Consider the following 21,195-nt stretch of genomic DNA (forward strand, 5'->3'; position numbering starts at 1 on the left):
ATTTGCAGGTTTCAAACCCCTACCTAACTATGGTACAATACTACAGAGACAGACATTAACATGGCGCGCTATATGCTTTACTGGATGTTTTGTTTTCACCTGCCACATTTGTAGGTTGCAGATATCTTCGGACTGGTCATGGTAATTTCTGTAATGATTGCAGGAATGAGCCATGTGTGTTGGAAGGTGTCCAAAAGCTCTGTGTGAGTCAGCTGGACAGGTGTATGGGTGATTGTATGTTTGGCCATGGGATATCTTCTGTGTCCCTGCTACACAGATGCACAATGGACTGTACATATATGGGCTATCTTGTGTGACCTACTTTTCACATGCACAGTATTCAAATTGGACATGTTGCACATGCCAGACACATTCTGTCTAGGTGTGTACATGCCCTAGGACAGATAGCCTAGGATCAGACTCTGCACCTATGATAATGTTCAGGATTCACACCTGTTTATTGATGATACTCTTTGCAGGTGTTTATCATCTTCATTTCCCCACTTTCTATGAACAACTTAGGTATCTGCAGCAAAGATGTGATTATGACAGGGTACGACTATATTGTATATGTGTCTATTGTCATATAGCTGTGTGCACAGGCCAGATTGCTGGATAGTGTATGGTTCCTGGGTTGACACCTGTAACTGCCTGATAGGTATGGACCATTGCTATACTCTGACATGGCCTATGTGTGTGAGCATGCCCAGTATAACCTTTCAGAATGTTGCTGACTGAGTTCCACTACCATAGTTGATTTATTCAACATTTTACCTGTAGCTAAAAGGCTTGTAGTCTGCTCATCTGCAAAATAAAACACCCCTTTTAGTCTCGAACCCCAGACCTTAGACTGCATAAATTATTACTAAGCCACAGCAGATACAAAATAATTTGATGCTGTAATAAATATATCCTTCCTTATAATGAAGGAATGTAAAGGAATAATAAAAAGGCCATTAGACAAAGCCTGTTCTGTGAATCCTTAACAGCCAGTGTTGTGGAATTGCATTACATGACAGTGATAAGAGAAGCAGCCATTCTAGCAAACAATAACATTACAGAGGCACTTTACAAACCACACACAGTATCAGGGCACTACAAACACTAGCATATCTGAGTGGGGCAGAAGTCATAGCTCTTAAATATGTTCTATGCAAGTTCATGATTGTGCAATGTATGTTAGCTGTGTCAGTCTCACTCCCTCTAGAAAGTATTGCCGTCATGTATAGAGGTGGGCTATTACACAATGAATACTGACAGTAATAACAGTAGACACTGCTTGCAACTGCAGCCACTAACATTTTTTTTGTCAGTTAAGCTTTTTAAGTTTTCACTTCTCTTAGTTAACCGCAGTGTTGCAGTGTCTCTTGACAGAAACATAATGGGCTGTTGTTTTCAGAGTTTTAAGTGCTGGGCTGGGCTGGGTTTGTGTTCTGCCTGTGTGATTGCCTGATTCTGATTATTTCCACCCGCTAGCTCTGCTGACTCTCCCTGGTTAACTTCCTACTGTTTGTTGTGCTTCCTTTTCCCTTTCCATTCCCTCAGGGGGGCGAACACAGTGTGCACCTTCTATTTCTTGACTTTAGCTAGGATACCTACTGACACACCTCTTCCAGTGATGAGCAACTGACAGCTAACACATGCCACTCTGCTCCAATGAGATTAGCTTCTTTCATACATACCCCCCCTCATGATGTCACCTATATGTTACTCCCTTTATCCTAGTCTTACACTCCACTGACTGTGCTCATTTGCTATGTAGACTTGGGATTCACTATCCTTACCCTCATTTGCATAGGATTGCCTACTAATGCTTGGTTACATCTCTTAGACTGGGTTCCCCCCTTAGCAACCCCTACTCGGTAGCCATGTTGTCTTCAGCCTGCCATTGCCTTGCATTGTACATTACAAATTCACATAAAATCCACATTTGTGGATTTTTATTATTAGTTTTCTGGTTTTTAGAGCACAGCCCTTTAGTGCAATGCTGCACTATGCTTAGACATCAGAAATCGGACAAAAAAAAATATATATATTTTTTTTCATTTTGCATCAGGAAACATTGCCAATGGCCATATATTTGGCCATTGGCATGCTTCCTCTACTGGATGAAACCTTTATTTCGAGCTGCCACGGCTTCGTTTTGCTATTTGCAGAATGGTACTCAGTTGTCAACTGAGTACATTTCTGCAGATAACACTACTCTTACATGGACAGGTTCGGGTTTCCTGAATCTAAAATCTACCTCATTTGCATGCCTTTCAGCTGAAATTGAGGTAATTTGCATGTTCCGGCCCTGTCCGTGTAAGAGATGTGTTAGGAGCTCTCTTGCACACCCCTGCAGGCTGTTCCTGGATCGCTCGTCGGACATGATGGCTGCATGGAGTCTTACTCTACTCTTAGACTCAGTGCAAGCCATCGTGAATCCTGCCCATAGTTTATTAATGCTGGTAGAATCACTCTGTTTAGCTTTTAACTTTCCCCATTATCTTGCATCTAGTTGGGCTGTCAGTTTAATACATTTGTCTAGTTGTGAATTGATCTTGCCTGCATAATTATTTGCAATATCAACATTTTGGGTTGTACTGTAATACATGAATTTGGAGACTTCATCAAAGAACTGTAGCTGATTTCTACATTGGAAGTCCTTGAATTCTGTGACATTTGCATATGATGGTTTAGAGATTTTGAAAGAGAAGGTTACTTGTTTGTGGTCTAACTTGACCAACAACTATTATAACAGCTAAAGCAAAAGAAAGCCTAAAATGGGTTAATAGTAGACATGAAAAAAGATCAGATTCAGGGCACCGACAGCTATGGCTCAAAATCTCACAGAGGAGTCCAACTTCTGTTTTAACTGCTAAAGCAGGATACTCAGTCTTAAAATGTCCTCAAACATCTCATGGACTTGAACAGTAAGTGGAGCACCTTTGTGATGGTACATACAGATGCTAATAAAAAAAATCCATTGGTATATAAGCTAGAACTAATAAAAGTGTAGTATTTAAAGCCATGTGGGTTTGAGTTGGGATTATTTTGATGAAGTCTCAGTTTTAGTGGTTTTAGTGAGATGAAAGTCCTTATTAATAAATGCTGGATCTTTGCTCTGGAATGCCCATTGTTTTTGGCTGTTTACATACAGATGCTAAGTTTATTAAGATCAGGTCATGTGTATTCTGTCATCTATGGTGTTTCTTAACTATCTGTTCCAGGGAGTTCTGGTTGATATTATCAAAGATTTTTTATGCATATCCTGTGTTTGTGGTGACCTTCACTCAGTTTATCACTGGGTACTTAAAATCACCTAGCATAACAGCATTCCTCTTAAAGGGAGTTCATCAGGAAAATTCAGGAATGATATATGATTTTCTGGAGATGTAAACATAACCATCTGAAATGTTGGGAGCCACTAGAGTGAGTCCTGAAATGTGGAGACTGAATAGCAGAAAGATAGGATCTTTATATACTAAGTCCAAGATGCCATTTCTCAGAGCATTCCCTTTTCTCCAAGGTATGGTGATCTTGTAGCTGATATTCATAAGTTTGGGGGGGGGGGTATTGCCCCTCACATGGGGTTGTGTGCCTCCAAAAGGAAGTTTTAAGTAGAAGAGCAATTTTTCAGATTTGCTCCTCTCCTGTGTTTTCAGTCTTGTTTTGGGGTTTTCAGCATCAGGCATTTTGAATGGCAATATTTCAATAGTGAGCTGACATAAATGGTCTGATAGCTGATCCCATTTAGTCTGATTTGAATATCTATAAGCTCCACTTATGGGTCTCTAGCTATATGTCTCAAGATAGCATGGTTTCTAAACAATATGGCTTCACCACTACAGTTTCCTTCGGGTCTAAACAAGTGATAAGCACAAAACCCAAGTATGGAGGGAGTGCTATCTGAGTTCTTAAACCACGTTTCTGTTACAACATACACATGGATGTGCTCCAAATTCAGGAAGGTCTCAAGGTCCTGCAGTTTGTTGTTTGGGCTTTCAGCATTACGTAAAACCCCCTTGATATGTTTTAGTGATTGGCTTGTTTTGGATGTAGGGTTGGGACACCCATTAGCTGTACCCTGCTTACTTAAACATCCCAATGGGGGCAACAAATGCTTTTGCCTTGGAATGAGTGAAGTAAACAATACTCAGCATAGCAAGTACTGATCTAAAGCATCTCATTCCTTGCTGATGCATACTGGACCCCCACTGGAATGACAGCAGTATTTAACCATTTATTAAATTCAATCATCGTTTCTTTATATTCCAGCATCTCAGAAATAACACCATTACCAGAAAACCAACTGAAACTGCAAATGAATGTGAAATTAAATGTAAAAGTGGGAAAAAGTGGAAAAGCACAGAGATAACATGCTAAGCCATATAACTAGTCCCAGGTAGAGATGATTAGCAATTGTTTGCAGTAGTAAATGTAAGCTGACAAGACAGTAAATACTGGAAAAATCACAGCCAATAATGTAGTGCCTCTGAAGGTGAATTAGAAGTGCTATGAAGGGAAGGATCAGTGGAAAGCTAGAACACCTAACTGGAAATTTTGATACAATTACTATAGCGACTGAGGCCTTTCAACAGGAAGTAATACTGTCTCAGTGCTGTGGTTGCCCAACAGGAGAGTAATGCCCTAGAGCAGGATGGTATTGTAAAAAGACAGGGGGTGATGCTACATGCTACTAGAAAGGTAGATTTGCAAACAGGAAGTCTGGCAGGTGGCACAGGAGATAAAGGCTAAGATCCATTAATGAACTGCTTCCTGTGGTACAGGGCTTGATTCTCTAAGCCTTCATTTGCCTACTGTGTAACCTTCAGCTAATCTGTTCTGTGGGGAAATTAGGCTATGCCCCTCAGTGGTCTCCTGATCACATGCCTTGTATCTGCCAATGAGCCTATGAATCTAAAACAGGTCTAAGTGAGAGAATATCAGAATTGCTAGATTATTGGAAGGAGTAGAAGGCCAAGACCCAATAAAGTTTATTCAAGAATGGGTCCAGCTGCAGGATAAACACTGCCCTGGACAGCACCTCCAAAGGGATCATATACACAGTGTCAAGAAAGGCGGTGGAAGGCAGCAAATGTCACACAATTTAATTAGTTTATACACCAGGGAATAGCTGTTGAAACAGTCAGCAATTCAAAAAGGGTTAACAATGGCTGGGAGGTGAGTGAAAACTGTGGTGAACTACTCAGCAAACAGCAAAAATTAGTATGCCAGAAATTATGCCCCCCACCCATGTGAAGGGAAAGTGGAATTGTGAAAATGGTATATCCTGCAGGCTTGAAAATTATGTGGCATGTCAGGGTGAAATACTGCAAAAAAGTCAAAGAGACAGCTTGTTTAATACAGTTTTTTCTGATAAGAGCCCTGATGAGGAGCGTGCAGGCAAGGGCCCAGTGTGGATTAGTACACTAATGTATCAGACATACATGTATCTGTATTGTATCTACATACATGTGTCAGGTCCAATTGTAGTTGCGGATTGGGTTTTCTAATTCACAGATGTGGACATCTATGGTGAGGACAGGACATTGTGTATTATTGCGGTGTGTACTGTAGATGTGCAGACATGCTGCATCCATCCTGTACCAAGGCCACATATATTTCTGCTGACAATAACTCCCTCTCACAACTACTTAGGAACCTCTGGTCTGCATATGGAGCAGCAGCCTGATTCTGGTGAGTATGACATTTTTCTGTTGTTGCCTGGCAATACCCCAGGCATGTGAAGCGCATGCAATTTACCATGCACACAACCATCAGTAATAGCTATGTTGCTTTATGTAATAGCTCTATTGCTTGTTGTGCATGTTCACTTGTGCTGGGGTTAAGTGTATTGCATCACAGTGGTCACCACTGGGGCCTACCTGACATTAATTCAATATTCCTGTAGCATATCTCACAACTTGTCAGTGCCAAGATGTCTGGACAGAGGCCAACATATTGTGCTGAACAAATGGCCTAAGGTAGGGTCATGCATGGCACATTAATGGTATACAGTGGATATAAATTGTGTACACACCCCTCTTAAGATGCAAGGTATTCCTGTTACATACTAATCAGGACCACAGTATGACAGTCCACACCTCTTCCAGTCTTTAATGTGACCCATAACAGCTACAGTTCACTTGTAAAACCAAGCATCTGGACTCATGTATTGCAACCTACAAGGCTGGCCACCTGTGAGGGTGGCAGACGTCCTATCGGCATGATGTTTCAGTCAGGTATGATAACTCATGTTGCCATGTGTGTCAGTACATTCACTGTGGCCTATTTGGCTATAATATCACATAATTGTTAAGGCACACAGACCACTTCTGACCATGTAAAGGTTTCAAGCATATGGATATTCCAGACACATCTGCACAGAGGACTGTACAATGGTTTAATCTGCTGCATGTGAGGCAGATGCTGTTACTACACTATATAAAGTAATGGCAGTGGGAGGTGGTCACCAGCCATGTATGGTATACACATCAAAATGGTATAATCCACACAAGATATGATCTTCACACAAACAGTTGCCAGCATTCGGATTAGAACACCTGCCTATCTAGGTATTCTTAATATAGCTGTACGCAGTTATGAGACATGCCAAAAAGCTTGTACATGTCCACCTCTTCCGAAGGTACTTCTAAGGTGGATGATATCAACAGGTCTACTAAACTGGAGTAAAGATTAGTACACAGGTCAAAAATGGTATTTGCCAGACAATACATGATTCACATACACACACACACACACACACACACACACACACACACACACACACACACACACACACACACACACACACAAATACACACACACACAAACACACACATGCTAGTTGGGATTAGAACTCTTGTCTATCTTGGTAATTCTTCTATAGTGCTACACAGTTATGAGACGTGCCACAGAGCTTATATATTTACAACTCTTCCAAAGGTACTTCTGAGGTGGATGACACCAACAGGTCTACTAAACTGGAGTGAAGGGAAGTGTAAAAGGTAGTACACAGATCAAACATGGTATGAGCCAGACAGTACATGATTCACACACACACTTGCCAGTATTGGGATTATAACTCCTGCCTATTTAGCTATGTCTAGTATTACACAGTTACCGCATGTGCTACAGAGCTTACTGAATTTTTACATGGCCAGAGCTGCTGATAACTGCACAGCTGTGTTAAAGTATTACAGGTGGCAGACCATCTGCCTTCTGTTCCACCCATACATCATGCTAGTTCTTTCTGTCTAGCACTTCAACTAGCATTATGGCTTGGCACTTCAGGTTATTGTATCAAGAAGTGTGGCACACCTGTGAGATGTCAGCAGTACTTGTTCATCACAGATGTCACCCCAGTATTTACTAGTTATGTCCACCCCTCCTGGCATGTTTGAAGGGCAGTTATTTGTGCTTTCACCCATTAACTTGGTGCACTTGTCCTTTCTGGGGCACTGTTGCAACTGCCGCATGTACTCAGACAACCCTCCCCTCTAAACCCCAAACACTCAGACCTGTGAGGATTACCATGTATCACCCAATGTGGACATATGCACTCTCCAACAAAGACTGGACTTGTAGGTCAAGAGGATAAGATCAACACCTGCACCACACCATGTGGAACACATAGCTCACATGACACCTACTTTGACAGCCATGACATACAGTGAAAAGTCACACACTCACCTTCCCTGAGGCACTCAATGCACGTCTACCCAAGCAGCACAGACCAGAAAGGCAGACACCCACTCAGACACCACAACATGGCACATGCCTAGGGACACATATTTAACCTACACATTGTGCCCCAACCTAAGCCCCTAAGGCTAACCACCTTGCACAGTACAGTGATCATGGGTAACTCAATACTGAGGCACACACATCCCACTCATTAAGTTGAATATGGAGCAAGTAACAGCCAAACATCAATTACATGCCAGCATCTAACACATGACACAGCCAGGCATGCCACTCCACAACAACTACAAGTATCACTCCTTATCTATGTGGGTGTGAATGACTTGGGACACACCTCCCTGGACTACATGACAGGAGACATGGTTGAACTCTCTGATTATGTGGTCCAGGCAGGTGTGACAGTAGCCCTGGGCAGTGTACCGCTGTCACCCAGAATGATGCTGCCGTACTATCAACAGATGGTTGACTGCAACATTGGCTAACATGTTATGTGTCATTCTCAGGGGATCCAGAACCTCTCTGCTTGGGATGGCATGATTGACAGAACCCAATGATTTGCCATGGATGTCCTACATCTGTTACCTCTGGGTTGCCAGGTACTGGCTAAGTGTCTTACCACCCCTATGGTGCCTTATTAGGCAGTGTTCCTAATGTTATTACCACCATAATAGCTACACATGTATGCAATATGAGGGCCATGCTGCTCAACAGTGGACATCTAACTGTCAGGATGCAGTCACTCATAGCAGTCATTGGAGTGGAGGACACATGTCTGCTGTAATGGGGAGGTGGTTCAAAGCAGTAGACAGCAGACCTGCAGTATCAGGCTATGATGCATTCCACAGCTGTCAATCCCCAAACATAGATCATACCACACCTCCACAGGTGGCGTTGCCTCCATATTCATTATGGATAGGAACACCTCCAGACTAGTATCACATCATAATTCATTGGAGATACTTCCGGTACAACTGCCTTGAAGTAATAGCGCAATCCAGACCATAGCCTGCTATGGGTCCACATCTATATCCCTAGACTGTTAATGCACATTGCTCAACACCCTACCATCTCTGATGTTCCAACACAACACTGACATAGTATGAGTCATCAACTACCCCTCCATCACCTGTGGAATGTAGCCAAGCGCCAGTACAGTGGTCCGACACTTCTTGGATTCATCGTTTCCAGTTCCATAGACCAGCTCATACTGACCCCTGTTAGAGGATGCAATAACCTTGACCTGTGTTGACCACTTAAATATAGGACCTGGATGTCAATCCCTGCATGGTGAAATTCACACAGGCTGTAATCAACATGGAACTCAACATGTCAGCCACATCCCCCCACAAAGATAACCACCTGGCAAAACCTCTCCAAAGCTGACTTTGCAGCCCTGAAAACAGGGGTGGATATCTTCACTGCATCCATTGCAATGAGGAGTAGCTGCATGACTGAGGAATCATACACATAGGCACTGTACAAACAGGTACATGAATGCATGGTACTAGCCAGAGCCAACAGAACCCAGACACTGTCCTCCAAACACTGGGAGACAATGTGATGGTCCCCTGCCATTACTAAAGTGTGCATCAGAAGTAGGTCAGTTTTGCTTGGAAAGGTAGTGTCCTATGACTGTTGAACTCCCTTAGCCTCAAACACAACTTTGGATCCCTCACTGACTCCCCGACAGGCATCTATGGCAGCAGTTATGCAGCAGACACTGACAACAGTCACAACAGCCTTTGATAGTTACATCAGCAGCCTCCACTGCATTAAACACAAGTGCTGAGAGTTACTGCACAAAGCTAATACCTATCCTGCGACAACAGATATTGGCCACAGTCTTGGCAACACATTCAATGCCAGCTTTACCCCTCTCTCCCACACAAGTGAAGTGCTATGTGGATGTGCTCTCACATGCTGTATCCAATTTCTGTTCTAGGCATCTATGTGTCACCAGGATGTGGCCTTACAGCAAGGCCACAGGGTATGGCAGTGTGGTGACACATCCACCATGTCATAGGCAGGGTGAATTATGTGCACAGTAATCCCCAGCCTATAATACAGTGATTGCATATGTCTCACAGATTATAGGGCTGAGGGTTGTACATAGGTATATGTTGATGTACAACATCTGTTGTAGAATGGAGAATGGTACATGTTCTGCTTTGGACACACCTCCAATTGCTAATAACCACAGCCACAGGGGATATTCATCAATCAAACACACTGGGATTACTATTCACACACACACACACACACACACACACACACACACACACACACACACACACACACGCACACATGCACACACACACACACACACACACACACACACACACACACACACACACACACACACACACACAGTCACACAAAACTTTACATTTGACAGGGCTGAGATTACAACTGCTGCATGGATACCTATCTGAACTGTAGTGTTACACAGTTATTACAAGCACCACTGAGACTGTAGGGCTTAGGGCTAACCAAAGGAATTTCTACAGTGAATGACATCAGCACATCATGTGATATAGGCCAATGGGATGTGTAGTGGGTGGGACAGGCCTCATAATGGGATTCTCTCTGTCGCTGTCTGTCTTTCTCTTCCCACATCTGTGTGTGTGCATGTTTGACATATTATATTATGTTGGCCTTAGATATGTGTGTGTATTCCTATCCAATGTGCGTGTGTGACATATCAATGGTGTACAATTTGGTGTGTGCACACAGGCAGCTGTGAATAACTGATATCTTTAGTCCACTGTGTTGTGAGACATGGGCTTCATTTTTCTAAGTGTAGGAGCATGCCCAGTATGATCTTCTATATTGTGTGTGTGCATCCATTCCAGGGAGGATTGGACTCCAGTTCAGGGTTTTGTGTGCTACAGCTACACCTAGCAAACTGTTTCTGCAAGATATCTGTAGATAGGTTGCCATTATGGAGACACAATGGGCTTAACATACAGGGGATAGTGTAACTATTGCTGTCTATGCTGCTTGTGTGATGTGTTTGGTTGTAGCATAGATATTCTGACATATGTACTGTTTTACACTGTGATGTGCCATGTCATCAACTACTGACAGTTATAAATTTTTGCTCACAGTTACTTACCATGAAATACAAGATGAATGAAGCTAAGACCAATATTCTGAGGCATATAGACTACACATTCTGACACGCACCTGCCATTGTGGAGGCGTAGCTACAGACAATAGACAGCTTGTTCTGTGTAAATGGTGCAGCACCTTGTTAGTATGCTGGCTGGAGTTCCCCTTCTTCTGCTTTTCTCAACTTCACAGAATGCCCATATACTGCTGGGGCCATACCTCTCAGCTGTACAGCTACACCCACGTTATCCAGATGCAGGACACATATATCTGGTCATTTTACCATCACGTTGTGGTTTACAAGTGGTTTTGTGGCTATTCATTCATGGGTTTGCAGTTGGGAGTAGTATGGGTGGACATTAAGAGTTTCAGACTTCACACACTCCATGACATCCATGCTTCTACACCCCCATCTGTTATTCTCTCCTCCACCTAATATTATGTAAGCAATATCTCCGAGGTATCCTTATAGTTGGGCATTTATCCCAGTAGTATTTATGGCCTGATCCACAGTCCTTGCAGTGGGACATGGGGAGGCATGCTACTGGCATTTGTCAACATGGTCTTGCATTTGTTTTCTGTTTACTGTTTTAGGTTGTTAGTTGGGACCCCCTGACATTCCATACATTGGCACTATGGGGGAGGCATGGGCCTTTGCCACAGCACTGTAGGCCATTTTAGAGTGCCGCAGGCCATCTGTTACTGCATTTCTACATGGGATTGTGGGGGGTGCACACCTGCAGACATTAACATTTGAAATGACTGCACTGGTATTTCGATTACTCTGTTGGCTTCCATTTCATATTGTATTGTGACCTATAATGCAGGCAGGAGGCATATCAGTAGAGTACACATGTTAGATCTTAATGGCATACATTTCAGTTTCAGATTTCTTACCCTTCAGAACTAGAATGCAACTGCCATACCTGTTGTAGTATGTCTGTGTAGGTCTGGTGGGGGCTGTTCACCATTGCCATCATTTGGGGGCCTTAGCCCAGCCTTTCTTCATCGTCATATACACCTGTCCTGCTGGGTGAGGCTGTTGGTGGATAAGTGACCCTCATTGACATCCATGTGTGTGTCCTATTGAAACCCACAGTTCTTTGGGCCATCACATGTACTGCAGTGGGGGTTGTCACCTTATGTAGTGCTGCCTAGTATGTTTACCAGTATTTGTTATGAATTTCCTGCTGTCCCATATAGCTTCCTGCTGCTATCCCATTCAGCCATCCAATTCCCTTGCAAGCTTGCATCCATATTATACATACAAGTATGAGTACATGCTGGATCCAAAACACCTTTAAATCCACCATGAAACACAAAAAGAGAGAGAAACCAGTCCTGTTATTGAATAGTTGAACAGGACTGGTTTCACTCTCTTTTTGTGAAGTATGAGTACATACTACTCCATTCAGTAATTGATAGGAAGATTGACTTATCTTGTTGCTGGGCCAGTATTGAGGACAGTGCTGGAGGGTTGACTATGTTGTGTGCACATAGTACACTCCTTGTACATGGTAAAGCTCAGGTAGTGTCATGCTTGACATTCCTTTTACTGTATGTGCGAGTCAGAGAGATGTATCAGTCCCTGGGTCCATACAGTGTCAGTGTGTGTACTATGCATTGCCTCTTTGCCAAGGTCTGGGTATGCTGTGCATGCTTCCTTCTGCCTACAGGGGCAGGCTCAGGATGTTCCTCCTCCGAGTCCCTCTGTGCCTATGCTGGCCTTGGCAATGGTGGGGGACTGTGCGGCCCTGCCCCATGCTGTTCCTGCTGCAGCTGTTTCCACAGGATCATATTGTGTAGCATGGCACATACTATGAACATTTGTGTACATATAGCTGGAGAGTACTGCAAGGCTCCACCAGATATGTCAAGGCAGTGGAACTGTGACTTGAGCATCCCAAACACACACTCTACAATGATCCTGGTTTGTGCATGTGCCTCATTATATTGTTCTTGTTCAGGTGTGTGTGTGTGTGCATTTCTTTTTTTCTTTTTTTTTTTTTTATATAACTTTGTTTTATTAAATTTCATAAGAGTGCTTGGAATATTCTACAGCATACTTGTATTCATCACATAATACATTTTTAAACAATCAAAAAAATTCTAAACAACAAAACTATGTACAATGCCCATAACCTAGTCTATTTCAATTACATTTCTTACATTTTATCCAATAATTTTTAAGCTTCATCCAAGATAATTTCTTTTGTGTTATTCTTGCTGTTCTTGAAGCGAGAGTTTGAAGTTCTCTATTACATACAATTTTGGCCAATAACAAAAATTCAGAAAACAAAAGATCTGTTTTGCTTTTCCAGTTTGTAGTAATACATTTTCTAGCAATTGCCAAGAGGGACCAAAGCAGATGCACTTGAGTTTTTGGAATATGTTCTGGTATTGGAGCATTAAACAGTAAGAGTGAATTTGAGATTATACAATTATCTGACCACAAATCCTTAGCAAATTCCCTGAATTTTTGCCAGAAAAAAGTGACAGTTCTGCACTCGATGAACATGTGTGCCCAATCTGCACATATATTTTCATCACATCTCCAACACTTGCAGGCGGTATTATTTGACATTATAGCTATTTGTTGTGGGGTTATAAAGCTTCTATGAATATATTTCCATGTAAAAAGTTTCCAGTAGGGAGATGAAGTTGTATGAATAACTGATTTGAATATTAATGATTTATCATTTTCTGTAAAGGTAAATTTGTTTGTTTTTTCTATGTAACTCCAAAGAGAGTTCTCAGGTAACTTTAGATCAGTTCTTAATGTTTTGTGTAACTTAGATAATGAAAATCCCGTGTTGTAATTTGTTGAATTTAGTTCACATAAAAAAGTTATTATTTTAAGTTGTAAAGAGATATCAGTCACTTGGTTACTTTTGAATTCATTTATTAGAAATTCTCTGTAGGTTTGAATGTTTAACCAATTATTTTGATTTATGTTGTATCTAGCTATAAGACTGTTTGCTTTATATAGATCAGTTGTGCCTAAGAATTGATGCCAAAAATTTAGACCATTACCCTTCATCTCCATTATTTTCTTAGTATTAAATGAATCTATGCAATTCTTTGTGCATGCTATGGGAAATATTAAGATTAGGAAGTTTCTGGCTAAAAGGATTTCATTTATTATTCTTTTAAAATTGTTTAATATATAATTGATGCAATATGGTAGCTTCTCATTTTTATTCTCTTTATAAACTGAGTCTTTTACTGCTAAGAAGATTTTAATATTTTCTGCAAAAATGTCATCATTCATTGATTCTTCTGTGTTGGACAATAAAATAGTTTTATGTAAGTTTTTCCAATTAGATGTGTATTTGTGACTTAACCATTGACTCATAATGTGAAGTATAACTGCATCGGAGTAGAGTTGTAGGTTTGGAAAAGCAATTCCACCTTTTTCCCATTCTCTGTAATGCCAATCATATCTTATTCTAGGCTTTTGTGGAAACCATAGAAATTTAATTAGGAGTGTGTTAAGTTGTTTTATTGTTTTTTTAGGAGGACTAATAATTAGGGTTTGAATGAGGAACAAGAATTTTGGAAGAATGCACATTTTTATTAGAGATAATTTCTCTTCAAAGGTGAAGAATATTTTATTCCATTTGACTATGAGCTCTTTAATCGTTAATATTAAGTTTTTATAATTTATTTGCACTGTTTCTTTCCAGTTAGATTTTATATGTATACCTAGGTACTTAAAAGTATTATTTGCCCAGTTAAAGTTACTATGCTTTCTCAAATCTGGATTAATTTTTTTTGTTCAATAGTAATGTTTCCATTTTATTACTATTAATTTTTAAACCTGAGATTTTTTCAAACTGTCCTAAAACTTTTATGATGTGCTTTATTGACGAATCAATATTTCCAATAGTTAATATGATATCATCAGCGAACAATTGTATTTTGGAAGTATAGTTTAGATTAACAACGAAACTGGTAATATTTTTATCATTCCTGATGCAGGTTGCTAATGGTTCCACTGCTAAGGCAAATAGTAAAGGTGACAAAGGGCAACCCTGTTTAGTTCCTTTCCGTATTTGAATTTGTTTTGACAAGAAGGCTCCAATTTTGACATATGATATAGAGTTTTTGTACAAGCTATCTATTAATTCTATACAGTCTGGGTAGAAATTAAATGCTTCTAGGACTTTAAATAAATACGACCAGGATATACAATCAAATGCCTTTTCTACATCTAGACTAATTATTGATAGTTCTTTCTTTTTCTTATTTGCAAAATCTATTAGAGATAAGAGTCTGATAACATTATCCTGAACTTTCCTGTTTAAAATAAAACCAATCTGGTCTTCTTCTATTATTTTTGGGATAAATTGATTTAGTCTTTTCCCAAGTATTGAGGTAAAAATTTTGTAATCTATATTTAGCAATGAGATAGGGTGGTAAGATGTTACTAATTTAGGGTCCTTATCTTGTTTTAAAATGGGGGAGATAATGACATACATCCATGATGGGAAGATTTTTTTTATTTTCTCTAAATTCTCTAAAAGCTGCTGCTATAATTTTTAAGGAGTCTTCTGGCAGTAATTTATAAATTTCCCCTATAATTCCATCTGGTCCTGGGGCCTTGTTATTTTTAATGCTTTGGATAGATTCCTTGATTTCTTTTAAAAGTATTGGTTTAAGCAAACTAGCATTTTGTTCATCTGTTACTTCTTTATTAATGTTCTCCTTCAGAAAATTGCTTTTGAATATAATGTTATCAGGGTTTATGTTGGTGTTATTTATTTTCTCATAGTGTGTTCTAAAATGCTCCAAAATTTCTTTCAAGTCTGTCACTTGCTTTGTTTTTATTTTCGTGTTATCAGTAATTTCTTTTCTATGGTTAATTTTCGCTAGATGTTTCGATTTGACTGCCAGTCTGCGTAAGTTTTTGGGGTTTACTGAGTAAGATTGAATTTTAAGTTTCTGGTTGTAAAAAAGCAAACAAACTGGTGCAAAAAACTGGAAAACAGCAACCTTGTAGCCGGAAAGCCAACTCTAACCAAAGGAATTGAGAATTCAAAGTAACTTCTTTAACGCAAAAGTTTTTATTCTTAAAAAGTAGCGTTTTCGCCGTGGCTCCTGCCTCAGCTTCATCAGAAGAAAATACAAATGGAAACAGCTAACAAAAACATTTAAATACTCTCATAGAGGAAGTGACAAAACAAACCTAATCATGTGAGCTTAATTAAAAACAATTACATAATTAAAAACAAACCAATAAGTACTTAACAAAAACTGTTTGTACTAAAATTAAGAATACATTCATTGTATATTGTAAAAATGTACTTTTAGTTAAAGAAGTTACTTTGAATTCTCAATTCCTTTGGTTAGAGTTGGCTTTCCGGCTACAAGGTTGCTGTTTTCCAGTTTTTTGCACGAATTTTAAGTTTCTCTAAGTTTATTGCCACTTTGTGATTTACAATTTCTGCATACTTTGCATTTAATAATTTGAGCTCTGAGTTAGTTTTGATATCTTTAGTATTTAAATTCTTTCTCATATCGTCAATTGTTGATTGTATTTTTATTAGTTCATTGTCCCATTGTTTTCTTTTATTTAGATACCAATTTTTGATTCTACCATATAGATATGATTTTAAGGAATCCCATAATATGGTTTTTGAAGTCTCATTATTGTCATTTATATCAAGACAGAATTTAATTTAGCTTAGAAGCCATTCTTTAAATCCAGTAATAGTAACAATATATGCTGGTAATCTTTGCCATGTTATTAGATCTTTTGGTATGATGTTAACCTTGAATAATATGGCATTGTGATCCGATAGTGGACAGGAGCTGATGAGAACTTCTTTTATTTTAGAAATTAAGTCATTAGTAACTAGTACTTTATCAATTGTAGTTTGCGTACCATACCTATAAGAGTAATGGGTGTAATTTAGTGATTGTGATTCTTTTATAACATATATGTCTCTAAGGTCTAGTATGTCAATAAAATTCTTCAGTTTCTTGGCTGCTGAGGACATTTTAAATTTATCGTTTTTAGTGGTGTCTTTTGTGGAAAGAAGACAATTAAAGTCACCTGCGTGTATTATTTCTCTTTTGGCTTTGGTAGTTATTAACTCTAAATATCTATTCGCAGTTTCTGCTCCAATACCTGGTATCCAGTATGTATTCACTAAAGTTACATATCTTTTATTAATTTGTAGAACTACTAGGCATAACATGCCATTCTTGTCCAAGTATGTGTCTACGATTTTGGGAATTGGTAATGAGTTTTTCCATAATATCATTGTGCCTCTTCTTTTGACTTGATAGTGGGATTCTGCTAGAACCGTATAACCATTAAAAGATATTCTATCTAAGTCTTTATTAATAATATGGGTTTCTTGTAGGAAGACTATATCTGCTTTGTTCAATTTCAAATATTTAACTATACTCCCCCTTTTAATAGGATTATTTAGGCCATTAACATTTAAAGACATGCATTTATATGAAAACATTTTCATGGATATAAATGCGTCTGATGGGTTTCATTATGGGTGGGTATTTCAAAACAAATAAGATTAACAAAACATTTGTAACTATATACAAATCTAAACATGGAAAATTAAATTCCTGACTTGATGAACGTGTCATCCAAGCCACCATCACTAACAAACCTATGCCCAATCAACCTTATAGTGATGATTCTGCCTCCTGCTGATTATGTATACAGATAAGTGTATTCATCGTTTCCTTTACATTGTGTTTTATATTGAAAATCAAGAAGACTCAAGACTTCTACTGAAATATTCTATATGGATTTAAACATACATAAGATACAGTTATGATAAGAACATTCTTATTCTTTATATAAGATAATATTTAAAAAAATGGTTACATACTCCTATTTCAGTATACATTTAACTGACTCAAACAATATTATAAGAAACTGAAACAGATATAATCAGTAATAACTCTTGATTATGTCTAAAATGTGAGTAATATGCTGATATCTTATTCAGATTAACTAATTACATTAGTATTTCATGTTGTAAAAGAGTTTAATTAGTAATTAAATAATAATCCTTAATTTTCGTTTCTTTTATCTCTTCACTCTTTCCCTTCACCCTTCCATCACTGTGCTCCTATAGTTGGTTACTACTCTTATTGTACTATGTATTTCCCTTTATATTCTTAGGCTTAATATAAATGTCTCTTATTATTACTTGCAGTGCAAAACTGTAAGGTTTATATGCTATGAGGAGAAAATTAAATTAAGTGTATGTCTCATAAATCAATTGGTGTACACATATAAATTATCTGAAGACTGTATACATTCCCACTTTAATTTCATGTATTACATACTATTACTGCTCAGGATCCCGGGTGTGTGCCTCAAAGAATTACCCTCCTATATACTATATTTCATATTTAGACTTGTCTATATGCCATAGTGTACTATGCCAACATATATCTTGGCATGTTCAATAAACATTCAATAACTGTGTTAATGTGGTTCAACCTTTTTTCTCTCTTTCTCCTCCCCTCCCATCTTTCCTTTCCTTCTTCCTCACTCCTTCAAGCTAAAGAATAAAATTATATATGTTTCACCGTCTTCTGTTACATAACTTAACAATTGTCTTAGTATCTTGGTGATGTATGTATTGCTACTGGGGAGATGAGTCCATCTGTACTTCTGTTTGATGTTTACTTCTTAGGCTATAACATTACTAAGTATAAGAAGAACGATATTAATAACGTAATGATTCTACTCTGATTCCAAATTCAGTAAAATAAACCTCATCCCTTCTCTTCTTTTGTCCATTCTCTTAGGACGTTTATCTAGTTTCACTTAGTTATCTCTATTTCACTACAATGTGATTTATTAATACCATAGCGTAAGAACAATTTTCATATCTTGGAACATAAATCCCATTGTTGGGACAAAATGTTAATTAAAAGATTTAGTTTAATAAAAGATTTGTTTCAGTCCTTTTTTAAAATTAATATGCACAAAACCTTCAATCATCAGATTTATTTCCCTATTATGTGTCTTTAAGAATAACCTTCATCTGAAACTTCTATCATAAAAACATCCTGGTTAGTCTTGACACTAGGAAAGCGTTTCAGGTTTGCTTATGCTCAACAATGTTTGTCTAACAGTAATCTGTTTATTATATTCAAGTACATAAATGTACTTACAAATGTCTGATAGTGGCACACACACAAGTTGCATAGATAAAATTCCATTTTATTTTTCTCTTTTTTTAGACTTGAAGTCATTATTTAAATGTTTTGAGTTAGTTTGTGGCTTTCACAACTGTGTAGCTGCTATAACTGTAGTAATCCACCATTTTCTATCGTCGCAAATGATTCCTGATGTGTGCCACAGGGTTAAAGGTCAATTATATCGCAAATGCAAAGTTCCCACGGTCTACCGCTGATCTGATGATCTGACAGGAATTGAAAAGCTCGAGCTTTAGTTCTTGTGAAGCTTTTGTCAACCCTTAAAACAACTGAATTCTCGAGGTGAGTACAGGCTTTCAAAATCTATTCAAGCTTTGGTGCACTCGTGCATTATTAGTGTGAAAGCCATTGTATGTGAGAAAAAGAAAAAGGAACAAGTGGGTTAATACTGATTATTAAAGAAACATTTCATTAACAGTGCAAAAAAGATACTGAGTATCTTCCTGAGAACACTTAACCCACCCCATCCCATTAACTAGCATTATTCTTACTTTCTTGTTTTTCCTTTTTCTAAAAAAAAACAAAGAGAATAAAAGCGTCACAAATTTAATACATTAGTTCTAACGTTCGTGAGTGTCTTTCTAGCCTTATATGATCAAGTCCTAAGCTTCCCTCCCATCACAAACCAAGGTGCAGTTTTATCCTGCTCCAGACAAGTTTTATATTAATATTATAAATTTCTTATAGTAAAGGTGCATGAAAACAATCCTTTTCCATGCTATAGGACCTGTTAAGTACAACAAGGTGTATTTCTCAATACCCTACACCTAACAAATTCAATGCTCCCATGAAGCCATCTCAATCCTTTGAATCTAATTATTATATATAAGGGGTAATAGCCTAATAAAATGAACGGGTAGTGGAAAAAGATGACTTACTAAGTTATTTAGCAACAGGCGCAAACAGGGAGAAAGAAAAGGAGACTCATGTATATATATTAACATAAGTATATTAAACAACTTTACCTCAAATTTTGTGTTGATCTTATTTCTTCTTCCTTCCTCCCATCTTCCCTTCTCTTCTTTCTATAAGAAAGACCACAATCACTGGAGGCTATAGTTTTTATATCTTATTTCCCTTTAAGTTTTTTGGTGGTTTTGTCTTTCAGTGTTGCCTTGCCATTATTAGCTTGTCCCTTTAAACTGGGTAGTGACAAATCCATATCTTCTAATTTGTCAAGTAACTTGTGTTTTCTGACAAAGTCTGTCGCTTCCTCAATATTGTTAAAAACTTTTTGGCCATCCGGAAGTGTGATTTTTATTCTGGCTGGAAAAAGTAACTGGGCTTTTATATCAGCTTTTTTGAGGTCTTTAATGAGAGGAACACACATTTTTCTTTTTGTCATGGTTACAGATGTGTAGTCATTATCGAACCTAATAATTCTTCCATTATCTTGAATAGGATTCCCTGTCCAGGCAGATCTTAACACTAGATCTTTATCTTGTGTTGACAGGAATTTAACTATGATTGATCTTGCTGAAGATGAATTACTAGATGCAGAGGGGTTTGTCAGTGACCTGTGTGCCCTCTCAATTCCATAAGATCAGGGTTCAGGAAGATTCAGTACCTTAGGCAGCCAGTTATTCAAGAACATAACCATGTTATTTCCTTCTGACTTTTCTGGGACTCCATAAATTCTGATATTATTTCTCCTTGATCTTGAGTCTAGGTCCTCCATTTTCTCTATTAATGTGTTGTTTTGTTTCAATAGAGTATTTATTTGGTTTTCATTCTCCATCTGTCTTCCATCTAATTCATTTACAGACTCTTCTAATCCTGTTATTTGTTCTGAATGTTTAGAAATAATCTCCTTTAAGTCTTCTATCTGATTTTTACTCTCTTTCTTCATATTTTCCATGATGTTTTCTAAATTGTCCATTTTTATAGAGAGATCTTGTATATTCGCAATTATAGTCTGCAAATCTTTTTTCATTAAACTGTCTTGAGCTGAGAATTTTGAATGACTCATGACTACAGCAGGTTGTATACTGTTGTTGAAGTCCTAACAGGAAGTTTGTGAGAAAAAATCACTGAAAACTCAAATTTTTTCCCAGCTGCTAATCCACTTTAGTAGTAAAAGTATTTGTGAGATGGATTTTCCAGTGAGTTTAAAGAATTTCCATTAAAATCCTGTCAGAGATGAAATTTATAGGCAGAGCATCAAAAATCTGCTGCTCTCACTCTGAC

Source organism: Protopterus annectens, chromosome 10.part0 (genome assembly GCF_019279795.1).
Source record: "Protopterus annectens isolate FY-2018-M chromosome 10.part0, PAN1.0, whole genome shotgun sequence".
In the NCBI taxonomy this organism is placed as follows: Eukaryota; Metazoa; Chordata; order Ceratodontiformes; family Protopteridae; genus Protopterus; species Protopterus annectens.